This window comes from Anas platyrhynchos, chromosome 1, assembly GCF_047663525.1.
Source record: "Anas platyrhynchos isolate ZD024472 breed Pekin duck chromosome 1, IASCAAS_PekinDuck_T2T, whole genome shotgun sequence".
Taxonomy (NCBI): domain Eukaryota; kingdom Metazoa; phylum Chordata; class Aves; order Anseriformes; family Anatidae; genus Anas; species Anas platyrhynchos.
In genome coordinates, this window is record NC_092587.1 from 10,163,409 (window position 1) to 10,181,702 (window position 18,294).

Below are 18,294 nucleotides of genomic sequence, written 5' to 3' on the forward strand. Positions count from 1 at the left end.
ACAGAAAATTCAGAAAATTTAGGGTAAAATAAAAACGTTTAAGTGTTGAAACAGCCCTCAAAACCTTCCCTGACCCTGTAATACCTATGTTTTTACCAACATGTTCAGTACTTGATTTCAAATTCCTCCCATTTCACAATGGAGGAAAACAACTCTGCCCACTTTGAACTTAATTTAACTGCCAGCATACTGTCTGTTCTGGATGTGACCTCCTAAGCAGAAGGCTCTATATGTACTTAAGCAGTACCACTTCACTTTGAACACTGCTAAGACTGCATGGGGAGGAACAGACCTCCACTTTCTATCCAAAGATATAGCAGATATGTTAGAAAACCAAGTATGAAATTTAAGCATTTACAAGACTGGGTGGAACATAAACATCTTAATTAGACTTCATACTTCTTGCTAAGTTTCTTATTGCAGGGTAATATGATCAAGATGACAGAGTTGGCTAATGGTAGTTATTAAAGAAATCTAAATTCCTTATTTCCACTTCATTAACTCTCTATCAAAGCATATTGCATCTTCTTTGGAAGAATAATGACATCAGGGGGATCAGATCTTCCAGAGGCAGAACTTTCCAGCACTTCAGCAAGGTGCTCCACACTTCACACTTTGATGAGCAGATCAGCATAGAGAATCATAGAGTGAACACAAAATACAAGCCATCTCATTCTTTCCTATCCAGAAATAAGACATCCTAATGAATCACCCATGTTTGAAATGAGGGTTTGATGGAATGAAATACAAAATATAAACAGAGATGTATTCAGAACACCATGTCTGTGGCAAATTAAATCCTTACAGCTTTATTCCATAATGGTAATAAAATAAAAAATAAAAAATAATAAAAAAAGAAGAATCTGTAGATGCATGTTTTAAATTATTCCCTTAAGCCTACACAGATCTGCTGTATGACAAATGTGGGAGGTTGAGTTTTGAGTGAGAGTAGCTTATATGCCAAGGAATGGAGGGAAACAAAAAAAAATGACAAAGAATACATTTAATAATAGGAAAGAGGATGTTAGTTAATTTAATTTACTCATTCTTATAGTTTCTCTTCTCTATGTATAGTGGTCCCATTTTTACATCTTTACATCATAGACAAACAGGCATTATTTGAACTAAAAGAGCCTGCTGATAATTGTTTAGTTTGCTTTTTTTCATCTTTTCTGATGATCTTATCTTTTTATATCATACTTTGTAGAGTAAACCAGAACATTTTACTGATCATGATATTTTTAAAGTGCTTGTCACCTTGATTTCACAACAGAATAAATTCAAGAACAGTAGTGTAACACATCGTTAACTAGGTTATTTTTGCTGCCTACATGATGCAGACCTAGCCCTGTATTTGTCTAAGTACCTTAAATTTGCAAGTTACAATAAAATATTTCTATGACTAATACATTTTATTTTTTAAAATAGCGTTCATCTTCATTGAATATTTGTATTCACAGAATTATTCAAATAAGAATGAAATATATACTTTCATAGACTGTTCCACAGGTCTTCAAAAAGTGCTTGGGAAAGGACATGCAAGTAATAAGCCAGCAGTAGTAAACAATGTGACATCTGAGGGATGTCATATTTGTCAGCCTAGTATCTAACTTCTTTGACTGCTGTCCAATGAGGATAACACACAGACCTTTTCATACCACAAAACACTAATTAGCTGCCATAAGTCTTCTTTGTGCTACTAGTTATGAATATGAATGTAATTCATATTCTTATTCATTTTTCTAAGTGACAGCTTTAGAATTCTTCCCATTTTGCATGTAGACACATCACATGTGAATGTGCTAAATGAAGTCAATAAGCCAAGGTAAAATGATTTCTACATTTACAGTGAAGGTAAAAGGGAGACACAGGTCACCGCTACTGAACTAGTAAGTACACTCCATGTTCTGGGAGGTAACATTCCCACTATTTAACTGTTACACTCTCTTTACATCCCTTTGTTCATTACATAAAGAGTAAGCTACCTTTCTGATCCTCTCTTAATACAGTCACCCTCTTGTTTTTTTTTCTAATATTGTCCCAGCTCTACATAGTCCTCTCTACTTCAGGGATACAGATTATATGTGCCTTTCTCTACTTTGGACAATCACACATATTCGCCTTTCAGTTTAAAATCAGGAACCAAGCAACTAATTCTTCGCTGCTTTTCTTCAGTAGGGTCTTTCCTAGACACAAGAATAATATGTCTAACATTTTATTTTACTCGTGGGGTAGAATTCTTCTGATCAACATAAGAAATCAAGAGGTTAGTCTAATTACCGATAGCTTCCTACACAGACAATATGTGCTTATCAATGACAGGTCACTGACTTGCCCTAAAAAGCATTCTTTGGGTGAAATAAGTCTTCCACTGCAGAATATATTCTCTTCAGTGATTGTTAAAAAAGTTTCAGGTAACTAACTGAGCTATAACATATAACTTTCAGATGCCTAAAATGGGAGAAATTGATTCTATTCAGGCTGTCTGAATGTATATTTCTGTGAAAGGTGGCACCAGAAAAATGAAATTTAAGTTTTATTTCAGCCGTGCTCATGAGTCACAGGTGCCATTGAACAAATCAGTCCCTCTTACTTTTTCTCATATATTCTGTTGAAGACAAATCCGTTTAAAGACCAAGACTTAAATTGGCATGATAATCTGCAGCTCCCTCTATAGGAAAATTTATCTACAGAAGAATAAGATATGGACAGCATTTCCACAAATGAGGGACATGTCTCCATAACTAGGAAGACAAGCACTAATGGATTGGGAGAGCTTACATTTTATTGCAGAGTAGGCCTGCAGTTGTCAGAATTATCTGTTCTCTCATCTAGTAAAAGGATATTAGATGGTAGGTAGTTATACCCAATGATTCAAGGCTGAGTCAGGATTCAGATGCGGTAAGTTCAGATCAAAAAGGAGAGAATTTTGGTGTTACAGTACAATGTGTATCTGACAAAATCCAGAAAATACAGTAAGGAATGAAATCTAATGAGTCTTTCGTGCAAAGTATTACCAAACCAAATACCATCAAGCAAATCCAGGAAAGAGCTAAACTAATCATAAAAAAAAAAAAAAAAAAAAAGAAAAGAAACACAAGAGGAAGCTGCAGCCAGCTATGAAACAAGCAACTATATGTGATCTCGGATGTGTTTCTTGGGAAAGAAACTCTCACTGGGAAATCCAAAGTTATTTTCATCTGGGTTTAGCTGAACAGCTAGCTTGAAAGGAAACTGCTTACAGTCAAGATGACAGATATATTCCTTGTTTGCTCAATGGGATTGACCAACAAGCCAATGATCCTTTTACAGTAAATACTCCTGGGCTACTTAATAGAGTGTGTACTCTTGGTTAGCCAAAAACACCATCTGTGATTCCAAGGTGAAGTAGGCTCTTAAAGGGAAGGGTGTTTTGGGTATGCTTAGATAAGACAATGAAACAGGTTGTAACAGAATGGTAAGAATCACGTTTCTTGAAAATTCTCCAAATTAGATGGTTTGTTCTTCTGTGATGAGAGCATAATTCTGGACATGATAACACAGTGGAAATTCTCTCTGAAATGTATTTCTAACAAAACATAAAAAATTTTACATGAGTAATACTTCTGGAAAATATCACCCAACAATATGGTCAACAGTTTGGTTTAATCTCCTACTCTATGTAGGCACGGGAGTTCTTTAAAATCTTTCCAATACCTATGAAAGCAGCAGCCAAAAGAGCTGCCGCATTACATTGGTGTCAAGAACTGAATTACATCGAGGTGCAAATGCTGAGGTATAAAATGTACCTGTGCCTTATTTTGTGTTTCATTTAAATCTCTAATGAAAATGAGGACTTTCCCTTTAAAAACTCGTAAACAATAAACAAGACAAAGAGATATGACTCTGGCAAAACAGTTTTTAAAATTCCGTGTGCTGAAGTACAGAAAGAAAGGTAGAGAGAACTTCGAGCATCTGCTCATAATATCACATTCAGAATACAGTGTAATGCTCCTACTCATACACTGACTAAACTTACAGAAGTCAACAGCATTACTCATATAATTACTCACCTCTATATGACTAGGACTATGTAAATCTATACTAGACAATGAGGAGCAATGGTGTAACTCTACTATTTCACATGTTTTTTGGTGAAATGTTATCCCTTTTCCTGGGGAAATTTGCCCCCTGCTTCTCCTCCACCCTCACTCCCCTTTAATAAAATAAAAATAAATAAATAAATAAAGTCTGGTGCCCATTAAAAAATTAAAGCTGGATTAAAGAATCAGAAGGCCCTACTCACTCTGCACATTTCTCATGCCATTCCACCTCCCTCTTCCTACTTCTCCTCCCAGTCTTTCTGAGCTTTCTGTTGCTACAACGGGTCATATTTCTGCTTAGAGTGTCTGTACCTAGCTGCCAGCACTCATCCCCCTTATAGGGAGTATTGATAATGTCAAGGAATCAAGGGACTGCTGAGATGAGGTCAAGTAGGAGATAGAAATATCAGTTTGTTGAGGACAAAAAGTTGCCCTCTGTCCCTTTGGCCAGTGGAAAAATAAATAAATAAATAAATAAATACAATGTTTCCGAGTCTGAGGTAGGTGCACATACTAGAAAAATAACCACACTTCATTATTTACAATACTAAAACCATCAGGGTCTGAAGCAAAATGCTCAGAGTCATGTTAAGATTTATAGAAATTAGATTGTTTTTCTAAATGTCTTTGTTTAGATAACACTTGACAGGATCAGCTGGAAACAGCAAAATTGCTGTGCAGAAATGGGTGTACTTTTGAGATGCACAGTTAACCTCAAAGAGGAGGAAACAGTTTGTGCTGCCTTTGTTTACTAGGTTCCCTGAGAAGCAAAAATTGGCACAGGAAAGACACATTGCTCTGATCATTTTAATTAAAGCCTGTAATGCATCAGTGAATATCTAAAACCAAATGTCACTCTCATCAGCTTTTTTCTCACTCCTCTTTCTCCCAAAACATACACAGTATATGGGATGAAGAGAGCTGAAGGCCTAACCATAAACATAACCATAAAGCAGCTACGGGGCCGTTTTCAGCATTTTTAATGGGTCAAAGCATATCCAGATCTCCTCTGTCAGGTATTCTTGGCAACAGAAATTATTAGGTTCAATCTGTCTGGGAGTCCCTTCAAAAATAAATAAAATGGATCTTTCCCAGAGACAGTCTCTTTATCCCTGTCTCTTGGTGATTGACATAAAATTTCCTCGAATAAATGACTAATCAAATTTGTACACAGAAACTCCTGTTTGGCAAAACATTTGATAAAGACCAGATATATCTAGATGTAATACAAAACGTCATGATCACAAGCAGCTGGAGTGAATGCCAAGAGCTGTAGCAGAACCTCAAGCTTTATGCCAGATTAGACAGAAGTAATTGTCTTTCAGGAGAAAAAGAAATAATTCTCTTCTCAAGAGTAATTCTCTTTCCTCTCATTTCCTATATTTCTCCCCATCTTCACCACTTACTTAGGCCCCTTACAGTCTAAGGCATGCTCCCCTTTTCCTAGTGACAGTCTCTCTGCTTGTCCAACCAAAAATGCACATTTTATCCATTATCTGGGTGTTGCAGACACTATTTTATACTGCAGACTACTTCAACTTCTGTGTACAAGCATACAGGTCAGCTCCTGAAAGTTCCTGTCTATAGTGCACCTACATGTACACTAACCTGTCTTTCACATCAGGGTTTATTCAGCAGATGGTATTGATGGTTTGCTCTGGGCTGGGAATAAGGAACAAATGAACTGGAAACTTACTTACAGGAAAAAGTCTTGTTAGTAAGAAAGAAAACAAGAACAGGAATTATTCTCCCTTGATCATCTCAATTCTGAAACAAATAAGACCAGAGGAAAATTATTATAAAATAAAAATAAAATTAATAATAATTATAATAATAATAAGCTGAGAAAGTTTTTTGATGTGGAACTGGAAAACTGACAATTTTTTCCTTCTTAAAACAAATTAAAGCTATTCATGACAATAAAATAATCTCAATTATCTCTGAAATCATGAGTGGCCAAAATAAACAAATATATAGATAAACAAATAATAATAATAATATATTATAATAATCCAGAACTCTTTACACAGGGGCTGAAATTCTGAACATCAATATCAATGTATAAACTTCTACCTTGACCTACAGCTCTTAATGAATAGCTAGTATTAAAATGAACTGTAGAGTAAAAAATAAATTTGTTTAATAATGAAGTAAACATATAAAAGAGATGGAAGAAAAATCTTTTCTCCCAAAAGCCAAAATGTACAAGTTTAAGGGATTAGAATTAGTATTTATGTATAAACATTGCAACAAAACTTCAGTAAATGTTGTGGAGCTAACAGTTTGGGAACACTGAAGTGAAAAAACTGCTTCATTATGGCCCACAGTTATCCATGTAGCTGAATTGCAAATATCTAAAGAAAGGGGCGTCTTGTTTCTTTTATTACTATATCTGGGTGATACCTTTCCTCATGTTACAAATTATTGGTGAACATCAGTACACTTACATTAAATGCAAATACTAATACAGAAACCATTAAAAAGGGCAGGTTTAGTGCAAGTGAATTTAATTGTAAAAGTGAGAAAGCTGTAAAAGTAAGTATCCCTTCATATTTATCGAGATTCCTAGTACTCGTATAATGATTGTATTGTCCAATTTATCATACTGCTATGGGCTACAGACCTCAAGCAAAGTCAAATGATATTAATGGGACCTTTTCAAGACTGCCAGCTGTACCTGGAAGGCTAAAGGAATATGAATCTTACCAGATGCTTTTTCTTTGTTTCTTTTTTGATATCTTGTTGATATTGCCTTGGAACAGAGGCAAGATAAAGTGAACTCCTCGGTCTCTCTTGTCCTCTGTCTGTGATCCTGTCAGAAGTGAAGAGGAGAATGATTTCAGTGTCATCTTTTTGAGATCCTGGTATTTCCCAGCACTATACCTATCATTGTTATTCTGAAACCAGTATTAAACCATAATATGATAAAGATGTGGATATAGAAAAGTGGTTGTATGACACTGATTTTAATTGCTTATGACTTTGTTAGCCATTAAGTATTCGTTCTAGTATTTTTCATTCTTTGAGTCTCTGCGGAGCAAGTATTTCTGCAAAAACAGACCAAACTTTCCACAGATGGGAATAGATGTTATTCTGTCCAAACAAAAAGCGTGTAAATTTTTGAAAATTCAAGTACCTCTGCAGTCTGGGAAAACAAACAAACAAACAAACAAGCAAAAACCCACTTGACAAAGAATTTATCCTTTCCACATAAATGTTTTAGAATCCCATGAGATTTTCCCCAAATGTATTTTAAGATCTTTTTCTGTGGGGAATTTTGCAGATCATATCCACACTAAACATCTTCCATTCCAGGACAGCCAGGAATTCCTCCTCAGGCATTCAAGAATTGTTCCATCATTTTTCTTTTTTCTTACCTCCCCCTCCCCCCCCAACAATTATTCCTTAGGAAATAAAGAATTTGCTTGGCACTGAGTGCAGGAAATGAGAGAAATGAGGTTGTGGGGACTATGACAGTCCTAAGGGGGTCATATATTGTATTTCTTATGCAAAGGGATCTACCAAAGGTTGCATAGATAACGTTAATGTCAGTATCTGACTACATAACCATAACATTCTGTTAATTACATGTAATTTCATGTAAATCAGAAATACAAAGAACTTCTATCTAATGTCCCCCTTTTTCAGCTCAGGCTGTTCCTATTGTGTATTTGTGTTTGTTTTAGTCTTATTTTAGAAGAATGAATATTCAACTATTTCTCCTAGGAAACATTGTCATTAACTAAAAAAAAATATTTAGGGCATTATTTCTCTACTTACTGTGAGTATTCAACTTTTCTTTTTCCTTTCTTTATTTTATACGTATAAATATATATTGTGTTTTTTTTTACGTCCTTGTGAATATAGAATATAGATCTAGTCAATTTTTCTGTGCCTTTCTCTTTGCAGAGCACTCAAGCCAGAAAGGTCATAGAGCTTCTGTTGGGATAGTTCCACAGCAGTTTGTAGGGACAGTTTCTATTTGTGGGGAAAAAGCAGGAGAGAGCTGCAGAACTGATCATTGTATAAACTCTTTGTTCGTGCAGCCTCCCAGTATTGGTGGACCACAGCGATCTAGTAGCTGCTAGATGTGAATATTATAGTCTGAAAGCCACCAAGCACAACAGCTGTCAAGTCTAATACAGCCAGCATACTGCTGGAAAGCAGACACCTTGCATAATAGTTTGCTCAGCTCCCAATCCAGTTTACTTTGATGCATCTTTGTGTGCATCAAATATGTTTTATATTCTTTCATTCCTGATCATTTTATTAAATTCCATGTTACAAGTTTGACCAAACCTTCTTATGTTTCACTAGGTCTTATTTATGTTTTCTTCCAAAAAAATAAGTGTATTGTAAAGTTGGTTTATTTGCAAGGCAATGTTTAACAAAACAGTATGAGATGTATCTGATTAAAAACCCAGCCAACAATAAAGTGATTATCTTTCTGCACAGTGTGTGGTGCCATATGGTGACTGAGCAAGTGGGAAGAATAGATGCTTAATATGCAGCTCCAGTGATTTACTGTTACTGACTTCCTGTAGAAAATGACTGTTTCTTTCATAAAGACCTAATTAGTTCAAAAAGTACACGTTTGCAGTAAAATTTATATTGATAAAGTTGCCAATGCAATTTTCAAATATATTAATGATCTACAAAAAGCTCAATTGGCAGGTGTATTTTGAGCTGCCTGTCTCAATCTGCCCTGCTGACCCTGATCAGGAGAGCTGCTTGAAATAACCAGCTGTTTTACTGTTGTGTTTCTTTTTTTAATAATTTATTATGTTTATAAACTGTATATAATTGCATCAAATTAGGTAATAAATGTCTGAGCAGACTAAGCAACAACTGTATTTTCAGCTTTTCTTTTTTTTCTGCTGATAAACCTGAAGACTTTGTAAAACGAAAAAAAATAAATCCGTTCTTTCCTAAAATCAAGCGATGCTCTCTCCCTGCAACAGTATAAAAACACAAGACACCAACCTGAAATACACACAAAGAACTAAGGCAGCAATCACATCTTTATCAAAAGTTGCATACAAAACATTTAATGGACTTTATAGAACTACAGCAGTTTTCTCTTTCATTAGATCTATGCAAAACACCTCCTTTCTTACTGTAGTATAAATTCAAAATAATGCTACCGAATTCTGTGATGATGAGAATAATTCTGGAAAATAGGTGCTTTAAGAATGAAATCTATATCCTATTAAAACCACTGGGAGGCTATCCACTCACTTGAGTCTCTATTTCCATAATTACAAATAGACACATCTTGTGCATAAGATTTTAGATAATTTCTAATATATGTAAAATGCTATCCCATGGGATATCACAGTAAGTATTTCCATTATTTTTGTATTTCAGTCATTTCATCTTTTGCATACATATACAGTTTAATCCCTCCTTTTTACCTCTCAAATGTAATATTGTATAAACGAATTCCTTTCAGTCATTCAGTCTCATATTGAAGAAATGTGGAATCCCACGCAGGCCTGTAGTGTCTCCAGACATATTCTTCATTTCCCTCTGAAGCTAACAAACATAACTGTCTTATCTCCATCCTCCTCATTACTATGGCTTCATTTCTGCTTTTTCCTTTCTCATAGTTATTATTATTTGGTAATATATAAAAAAAATACATAAATAAGATTCTTCAAATTCTTTTTCCCCTGGTCTTAATTGTTTCAGAGGCTCATCACCTTGATAGAATGAAACTATTTGTATATTCTTCCCTTGTCTTTGTTCTCCATCCTTACTTTTATTCTCAGAAGAAAAAAAAAAAAAAAAGAAAAAAAAAGAACCTTTTTTTTTTTCACGAGATCACATAGTCTAATTATTTTTGATGTTTTGTGCATATTTTATTTTGGTGGCCCTATGTGGTGTCTCTGTTTCCCATATTTACTTGTAAACTCTTTTGTGTGGGGTTAAGGCATAGCGTCTGTACATGTTCAAATTTGTGTGCATGACAGTTACTGATAAAGATTCAGTATTGCTTTAGCATTAGTGTTAAACAGTGTTTAAAAGTAGTTTTACTGAAAATAGCAGTTGTATTGAAATTTGAATTTAATTCAAATTTAAGCCCAGTGGTCGGTGGAATGAAGACTGTGGATACTGTAATTGCTCATTCAACACCACAGTAAATCAAAAACACCACAGCTTTTCAAATTAAGGATAGTAACCGAGACCTTTCTGTTAGCTAAAAAAAATAAAAGATCTGGTGATTATTCTCTTTCACAAGCACATGTGCATATTTTTAAGACTTACTGGGAAAAGAAATTCATTAACAGGATAACATATATCATATTTATCTGTTTGTTTGTTTTTTTTTGGGGGGTGGTTGTTTTTTTTTAGAAGATTACAGCTAAAAATAATAGTAAAATGCATATAATAATATGCAAAACAAATTATTTTCCATCTAGCTTAAACAGTAAATTGTAAGTATTCACACTCATGTTGAGTAGAATACTGAACTGTATTCAATCTAGTAATCTGAATTTGGCCTTGTCCCTAGAAAATGATCATCTGTTAGCTTTACTTCATATGTAGCATAGTAAAATGAGTGATGTTATGAAAGTAATGTTATCGTGTAGATGTCCCTGTGAATTCTATAAAATAAAGAGATAAAAGAATATAAAATTGAGGGAAATTTTCTAAAGTGTTTTTATTTCCTTCCTTTAATCTCCTTTAAAAATGGAGAAAATCACAAAAGAGACTATGATCTCAGATTGTATGGGTGACAATTGGTATATTAAGCTACAGGACATAAAAGAACAGTAAACATGAAACTGTTAGTTTAGAAGATTAAAGGATATTCCTTCCTCCTCTAGAATATCCTTTCTTCCCTGGAAAGTTTTGTGAAACATGTGAAAGGGGCAGACAAGGAAGTGGTGAGGTCAGTTTTCATTTCAGTTTTATGTACAGTCAGAAAAAGTTAAATAGGTTATATGTTATATGTTATACAAAATGTGCAGTCTTTTATTTTTTACTGGAGATTAAGAAACAGAGAGGATAGAGGACAGGACATAAGAGAGAACACTGTAAGCCTCATAAAGTCACAGAGTAATTTAGGTCAGGAGAAACAGAAGAGCATCTACATGTATTCCAAGTGCTTGCATAAACACAGCTTACCTCAAGGTAGATGGGAATGCTTTGTCTTGCTGAGTTTTGAATATCTCCATGGAAATATCACACTTTAAACAGTTTTAATTTCTGTCCACCTTTATGTCCACCTTACACAATCTAAGTTTATGGCTGTGGAATTTAAAATATCTAAGGGAAAAAAAAAGAATGAGGGAGTTTAGTTAACTTACCCACTCCCAAATCCGTGTTAAAACTCTCAGTGTAGACATTTATGTTAGGTTAAAACCTAACTTCACTTAGGTTTTTAATAATACTTTCCACCTACTTTGCTAAATTAGTATGAGGAAGAGGAGTATAGTATATCTTCTCATATATTTAATGCTTCCTTAGAATGGATCCACACCCACTTTGGAAACATAGCTAATGCAAAGGATACTTACACATCACAGCCTTTACTTACATGACATTTTTCTTTCTGAAGGTTTTTTACTGATCTGAACATAGAAATTGTAGCATATGTTTTTTTTCTGAGGCTTGGAAAAAAACTGTCATACATGACTGCATTACATGAATTGTTTACAACTGCCTGTTGCATCTAAAGCTGTGTTTCAATGTTTATATAACATAGAGTGTTAAATTAAAATTGCCTGTACACATACAAAAAATATAAAAGGCAACATGGATTTACGTGGACATAAGACTACCATGCTTCATTTAAACCTTAAAATCTAACACAATTTAACAGAAAAATAATAAAATAAAATAAAATAAAATAAAATAAAATAAAATAAAATAAAATAAAATAAAATAAAATAAAATAATAATAAATCCAAAGTGGTATGAAATAAGAAGCAAAGATGTATTTATTCAACTCTAATTTATGTGACATTTTTACATAGTTGTCCAGATTTCTTAAAACGTATCTTAACCAAGAGACTAGTACTGATTTTTTCATAATGGGATTTTTAATAATAATAACTATTTTATTCTTTATTTTTACATCTAATCTCATAGTCCTTGTTATTAAGAAAATGAATTGTGTTAGTTACATTTGAGAAGAAGAAGTGACGTTATGTAGAGGTGTGCAAATTGTGGTAGGAACTTTAAAATAATTTTGAACTATAGACTTGCAGAAAATCAGAAACTGTAATATAAAATCAGCACTTGCCTGTCATTCACAAAGATGAAAATGCAAAATAGACAGTCTCATTTCAGCACTGCTCAATAATAAATCAACAGGGCAGACATGACTCAGAGTCTGCTCATAAATTAGTTGTTTGACAAGGAACAAAGAATCGCAAGGAAAGGAAAGGCAGAAAAGAAAAAAGGAGAGAAGAAAAAATGGACCTCATGTGACTTTCTGCTCTATTATTCTTAGACAATTACATGAAATATTAAATAGTGCAATTACTGGCAAAAAAAAAATAGCATTAAACAAACATGCTATAATGGATTATGTTATTGCAATCAATACTAGATCAGCTATAAATTGATGTAAGTTCATTGCTGTTGTGACTTTATTCCATGAGATACAAAACTGGACCCAGAGATATGATTGCCCCATTGCACTTACTGCCAATTATTATGAGAACTGAGCTAGGTATTCTTTATTGCTACTGATAGCAATAACAGAAAGGAGAAAAAAAAATCCTTGCATTAAGGATATACATGGACCAAAGTTACTTGCAATAGAAATCTCACATTACATCTACAGTCAACATGCCCAGATTTGTCCATTTACATTTGAGGAAACTGGTGTTTCATTTAGAGATAACAATTAAGAGGTTACACCACACAGTACAAACCCAGACCCGTCACATTGAAGTTAGAGTTAACTGTGGTGTTAGATGGAGGATGGCAGTATGCTCTCCTCTGCCTGCTTCAGTACCCGTAGGAAATAGCCTTAATCCTTAACTCATTCAGATTTTTTCTGTCCCATTTTATGCAGTTTAAGATAAAGAAGAAAGGAATCAATCCTCTATTATCAATGGAAACATTGTTTCTGAAGCTCCTTCCACATTAAGATACTTTTAAACATTTCCAGGAATTAATGTCTCTAAATGCAGAAAACAAACAAAAAGGCAAAAGTATCAGACCTGAATAGTGTTGCATATATGTATATAGAAAGATCACAGAATCACAGAATTTAAGGGACCTTGAAAGATCATCGGGTCCAACCCCCCTGCCAAAGCAGGTTCCTTAGAGCAGGCTGCCCAGGTAGGCATCCATACAAGCCTTGAATATCTCCAGAGAAGGAGACTCCACAACCTCCCTAGGCAGCCTGTTCCAATGCTTGTCACCCCCACCATGAAGAAGTTATTTCGCATGTCAGTGCGGAACTTTCTGGGCTCTAGCTTGCAGCCATTGCCCCTTGTCCTATCCCCACAAACCACTGAGATGTTGGCCTACATCCTTCTGTCCCCCACCCCTCAGATATTTATATACACAGAGGAGATCTACTCTCAGTCTTCTCTTCTCCAGGCTGAACAGACCCAGGTCTCAGCCATTCTTCATAGGGAAGATGCTCCAGGCCCCGTATCATCTTTGTGGCCCTCCGCTGGACTCTTTCCAGGAGATCCCTGTCTTTCTTGTACCGGGGAGCCCAGAACTGGACACAGTACTCCAGGTGAGGCCTGACCAGGGCAGAGTAGAGGGGGAGGATCACCTCCCTTGACCTGCTGGCCACGCTCCTTTTAATGCACACCAGGATCCCATTAGCCCTCTTGGCCACAAGGACACAGTGCTGGCTCATGGTCAACCTGTCGTCCACCAGGACCCCCAGGTCCTTCTCCTCAGAGCTCCTCTCCAGAAGGTCATCCCCCAGCCTGTACTGATACTTCAGGTTGTTCCTTCCCAGGTGCAGGACTCTACACTTGCTTTTATTAAATCTCATTTGCTTTTATTAAATCTCATCTTATTAAATCTCAAGATATACTTTAAGATCTGTAAATTTATTTTTTTTTCGAGGAATGAAATGGTGTCATAGTTATAAATGACATACTATAATTTTAGGTAAACTGAATCATAGTATTGTGCTTAGATATGAAATCACGCAGTTTAATTAAGTATGAAGGTAAAGTCATTTAAATTAATTTAATTTAATTAATTAATTTAAATTAATAATTAAAGCCATTAAAGTCATAAGTGAGGATTTTGCAGATCTGATTTATTTAAAAAAAAAAAACAAACAACAATAATCTCTTGAAATCTCTTCTATGCATAAGGATAAGATCTAATCTCTTATAAATTCACAATTCCACCTTAGAAATAAATTTTAATCAGTGAAACAAAGATAAAAAATCTGTCATATCAATGTGCATAATGCTAGACTGAAAATAAAATAAAGCGGGAATTAATATCATGATTTCTGTGATTGGTATTAGCATTCAGCATTTGCTAGTTTAGCAGCAAGATAGCACTTCCAGCTAGTACCAAAGCCTACAAAGCTGCACTGTACAGGATGGGGCTGAGTTGAAATTTAAATAGCTAGTAAGAATAAAGAATCTTTTTAGAACCTTGCCTGAATCTTAAACACATTTGCAGTGTCATACTAGGGAAAACTGTGAAGAAGGCTAAACAAGTGTGAGTTCCAGTAGTATAAAATCCAAACTGGTAATCAGTTTTTCAAATGTGTCAAACTGAAGTAATGTTAGGAGGGTATATGGGGTGGCATCAACACTACTGTTAAGAAATAAGCATGTCCTGACTTTATGTTCCCACCTTGTGATCAAAAAATTGTGACAACTGAAGTGTTAAAAATGTAATGAGAGAGAGATGAAAGTGAAAAAGGGATTTTTGAAGTGTAATAGGCTCAGTTAAGAACTGAAAAGTATGAGAATGGCTACAAAAATTAAATAATTTATGTTTACTGTAGCAGTGCTGATACTAACTGCTTTGTTAAACCTCTGAGCATGTCCAGGAAAAACAAAACATTATAAATTTAGATTTAGTTGGGACCTCATTAAATTATTATGCACCAGGATGCGTCATTTGTGAGGTGTTTCATTTAGCATTATATTTCTTAATCCAGCACAAGCACACGGGACTGATCTAGTCAGCATGCTGAGTACAGACCTGTCAGGATCAGTGCATCATAATATGGCCAGCCATTTTATACTGATACAATCTGATGGTAACTGGAGACAATGTTTAAAGCATCTGGGTGGGGGAAATAACAGGTCCACACCCCCTCTTAGCACATGCTCAAAGATACTTTATTTTCAGTGTGGGATCTAATAGGTGTGACATATTTCTGCCTATTCTTTTTGCATATCAACATGTTTCTATGAATCAGTGGAGCTCGTTCTGTTAGACTGACTCAAAGGTGATATATTTCAAAAAAGGTCTGCAGCTCTGCGGCTTCCAATATCCAGAATTTATGGGTAGAAGCAAAACCCATTTTATTTTTCTAAAAGAGCCTTAACGTTAAGTGCCAGAAGGGTGAAAGGGCCTGCAGGCATGAGCAGCTGAAGTTGTCCTTACGATGTGTGGTCACTAACCCACAAATAGTCCACAGGTATCAACTATGACGTGTGGAGAAGAGTCAGAGTACAGACTGTTCATATGTCCACTCCCTGATCGCAGTGCCCTAAACACGATCAAGAGATAAACAAATTTTCCATTCTCTTTAAGGAATTATTAACCTTTTAGTTGCAATCCAGATATATCCCTGTGCATAATTCCTACTGAAATGAGAATCTGAGGCACAAAAAAAGCAGAGCAGGAGGAGCAACCCTTATCCCAGAGTATACCATGTAACTGGAATTTGCATTGGAAGATAACACACAAGGTGAAAAAGCAGTGAAGGGAAGTTTACAGCATGAATATCTATCTTCAAGGAGCTTCTAAATAGATATTTGTGCTGTTTAGTTAAACAAAATTTCTTAAAGGACAAGAGTAGTTCAGGAGGCATTTTGGAGAAAATCTTGCTTTTCTCAATTCTCCTATCACTGTCTGCTTTCTCCAGCTTTTCATCCAGAAACCAGACCTCATAATTTGCCCATATCCATGGCTATCACCTGTCTTTCCCCAGATTCCTTTCCACCATCTATCATATGAGTTGTTTTCTTTTATAATCTAAATGTAACTTGCTAAAAATAAACAACATCTAATAGCCCAACCTAGAAGAAGACAAACAGAAACAAAAAAAAAAAAAAAAAAAGTAAGATGCAATGAAATTATATATTTTGGCAAGATAGTAGGGATAAAAAGACAGCACCTCAGCTTGTTGCCAGTAAAATGCTATTTTTGCTGGGTAGATGAGTAATGATTGCATTGGTAAACTCAGTCGCGTCTGTGAGGGGTTGCAAGAACTTTAATGTTCTGGGTGGTTAGCATGGTGAGTTGACAGGAAAAGCAAATGAATGAGCAGCCAGTACTATTATACTTAAATATCAAGGCCAAGAAATACATAACTCCTGTACTTGCAGTTGTTCAGCTGAACTGCATGGATATAGTGAAACATTGTAGTGTCTGGATTGGGACAGCTGGTTAGTCTGTCAAGTACCCTGGTGCTAACACGATTCAAACTGGTTAGTCTGCCCAGGTGAATTAGCAGGGAAGCGTGTGTGTTCCGGGAAACCCAGCACAAGTAGAAAATTCAGAGTGCTGGGAAACCCAGCACAAATCTGGAAGTGACAGCAAATAGCTGGACATTGTTACAGGAACAGGTTGAGACAGCTGTTGGGAACAGGAGAGCCTTAGATGTATTATTTCTTTTGTCTGTGGTTTGCTGTTGTCCCATAAGAATTTTCACAGTCAGGATCAGAGCATGAAAAATGGGATGGTGCTTGTCAATATAGAGTAGTTATGAAAAAAAATAAATATTATTTATGCATTTTTTATGTTGTAAAGAAGAAATAGCAGAAAACATTAGTTTAATTAATTATTAATAATATCTTTAGTATTAGTTTGTGAATTACAATAAATACAAAGCAATACATTAAGCCCCTTGAAAAGTGAAACTTTGTTGTTGTTGTTTGTTTGTTTTTTCACATGGCATATTTACCTTAAGACTTCATGTTGCTGTTTTCTATATTAGCACATTAGTTCCTTACATCTTAATTGTCTTACTCCACTTCTAGAAAAGAAAAAAAAAAAGTTTAAATATCTGACACAGACTTTTGATTATTCTTATCACTACAATTGATTTCTGTTGTCCAGATGACATCTTCTAATCAAGTGGAGCTGACTTAATAACATTGCTTAAGTTTCCATACTTGATTTTACTCTCTTTTTTATTTATTTATTTTTTTCAGTTTTCAAAATAAAGAGTTATCAAGCTCCTGCTTTAAGATATCAAGGCTGTCACACTGAATGCTAGGTTTATTCTTTTGTGTATTTCCCAGGTGGATTTCAGAGTGGCAGGGATGAAAAGACACTTTTTTGAAATGGTGAGACCTTTGTCTCACCTCCATAATACAATGAAGGTTTTCCAAACTAGAAAAAACAACTTTAGAAGGGGTAGAAATAAAAGAAAGAAAAATACTAACTCAACAGCTGACAGCAGGGTGAAGAAATTCTTCATGTCAAATTAAATTTCCTTTTTGATAGGTAATGGCATTAAAGAATTGTTAGTTATATTTTTATACTAGCTTGGAAAATATGATGTTATTTCTTTACAGACAGCAGCTGGAAAAACATGACAGTCCATTTCAAACACTTTTTTTATCAAAGATTATTTTTACTGAAATGAAACTTTGCTAATTACAGTACCTTAATAGAGAACCGTAGCATTGTTAGAACAATTTAGTTCAAGATAAAATTATTTCCTCAGAAATTAGTGGGACTAGGTTTAATGATCATTCCATCAAAGGTTTTTTAGTCATGAACCAGATCCATGTTTAAAATAGTGCATGCTGTAATGAGATTTCACAGCTGTGGATGCTTGCATAGATACTACCTAGAGTTACTGGGTGCAGATTCATTTGGTTTGAATTCCACATGTTCCTGTGGTCAAGATGTCTCTAAAAAACAGGAGGGAATATTACTCTCAATGACTTACTTGGTCATTACTATCTGTCTTTGGGACCTACCTACTACTGTGAGCAGCATCAAATAAATGCATTCAAAAGGAGGAACGTTAGTATTTCTTATGCTGGACCAAAGTCTGATTCTTTTTCTGTATGTT

The 18,294-nt window shown here is 35.0% G+C and overlaps 1 long non-coding RNA gene across 1 annotated transcript; it reads right to left on the bottom strand.

Annotated features, from left to right (window-relative positions):
- Positions 1-6,788: 6,788 nt before the first annotated feature.
- On the bottom strand, positions 6,789-17,242 carry LOC119715870 (uncharacterized). The gene is made up of 3 exons (XR_005263316.2): positions 17,173-17,242; positions 11,214-11,354; positions 6,789-6,894 (listed from the first exon to the last, which is right to left on the bottom strand). It is a non-coding gene; the product is annotated as an uncharacterized lncRNA (long non-coding RNA).
- Positions 17,243-18,294: the final 1,052 nt, after the last annotated feature.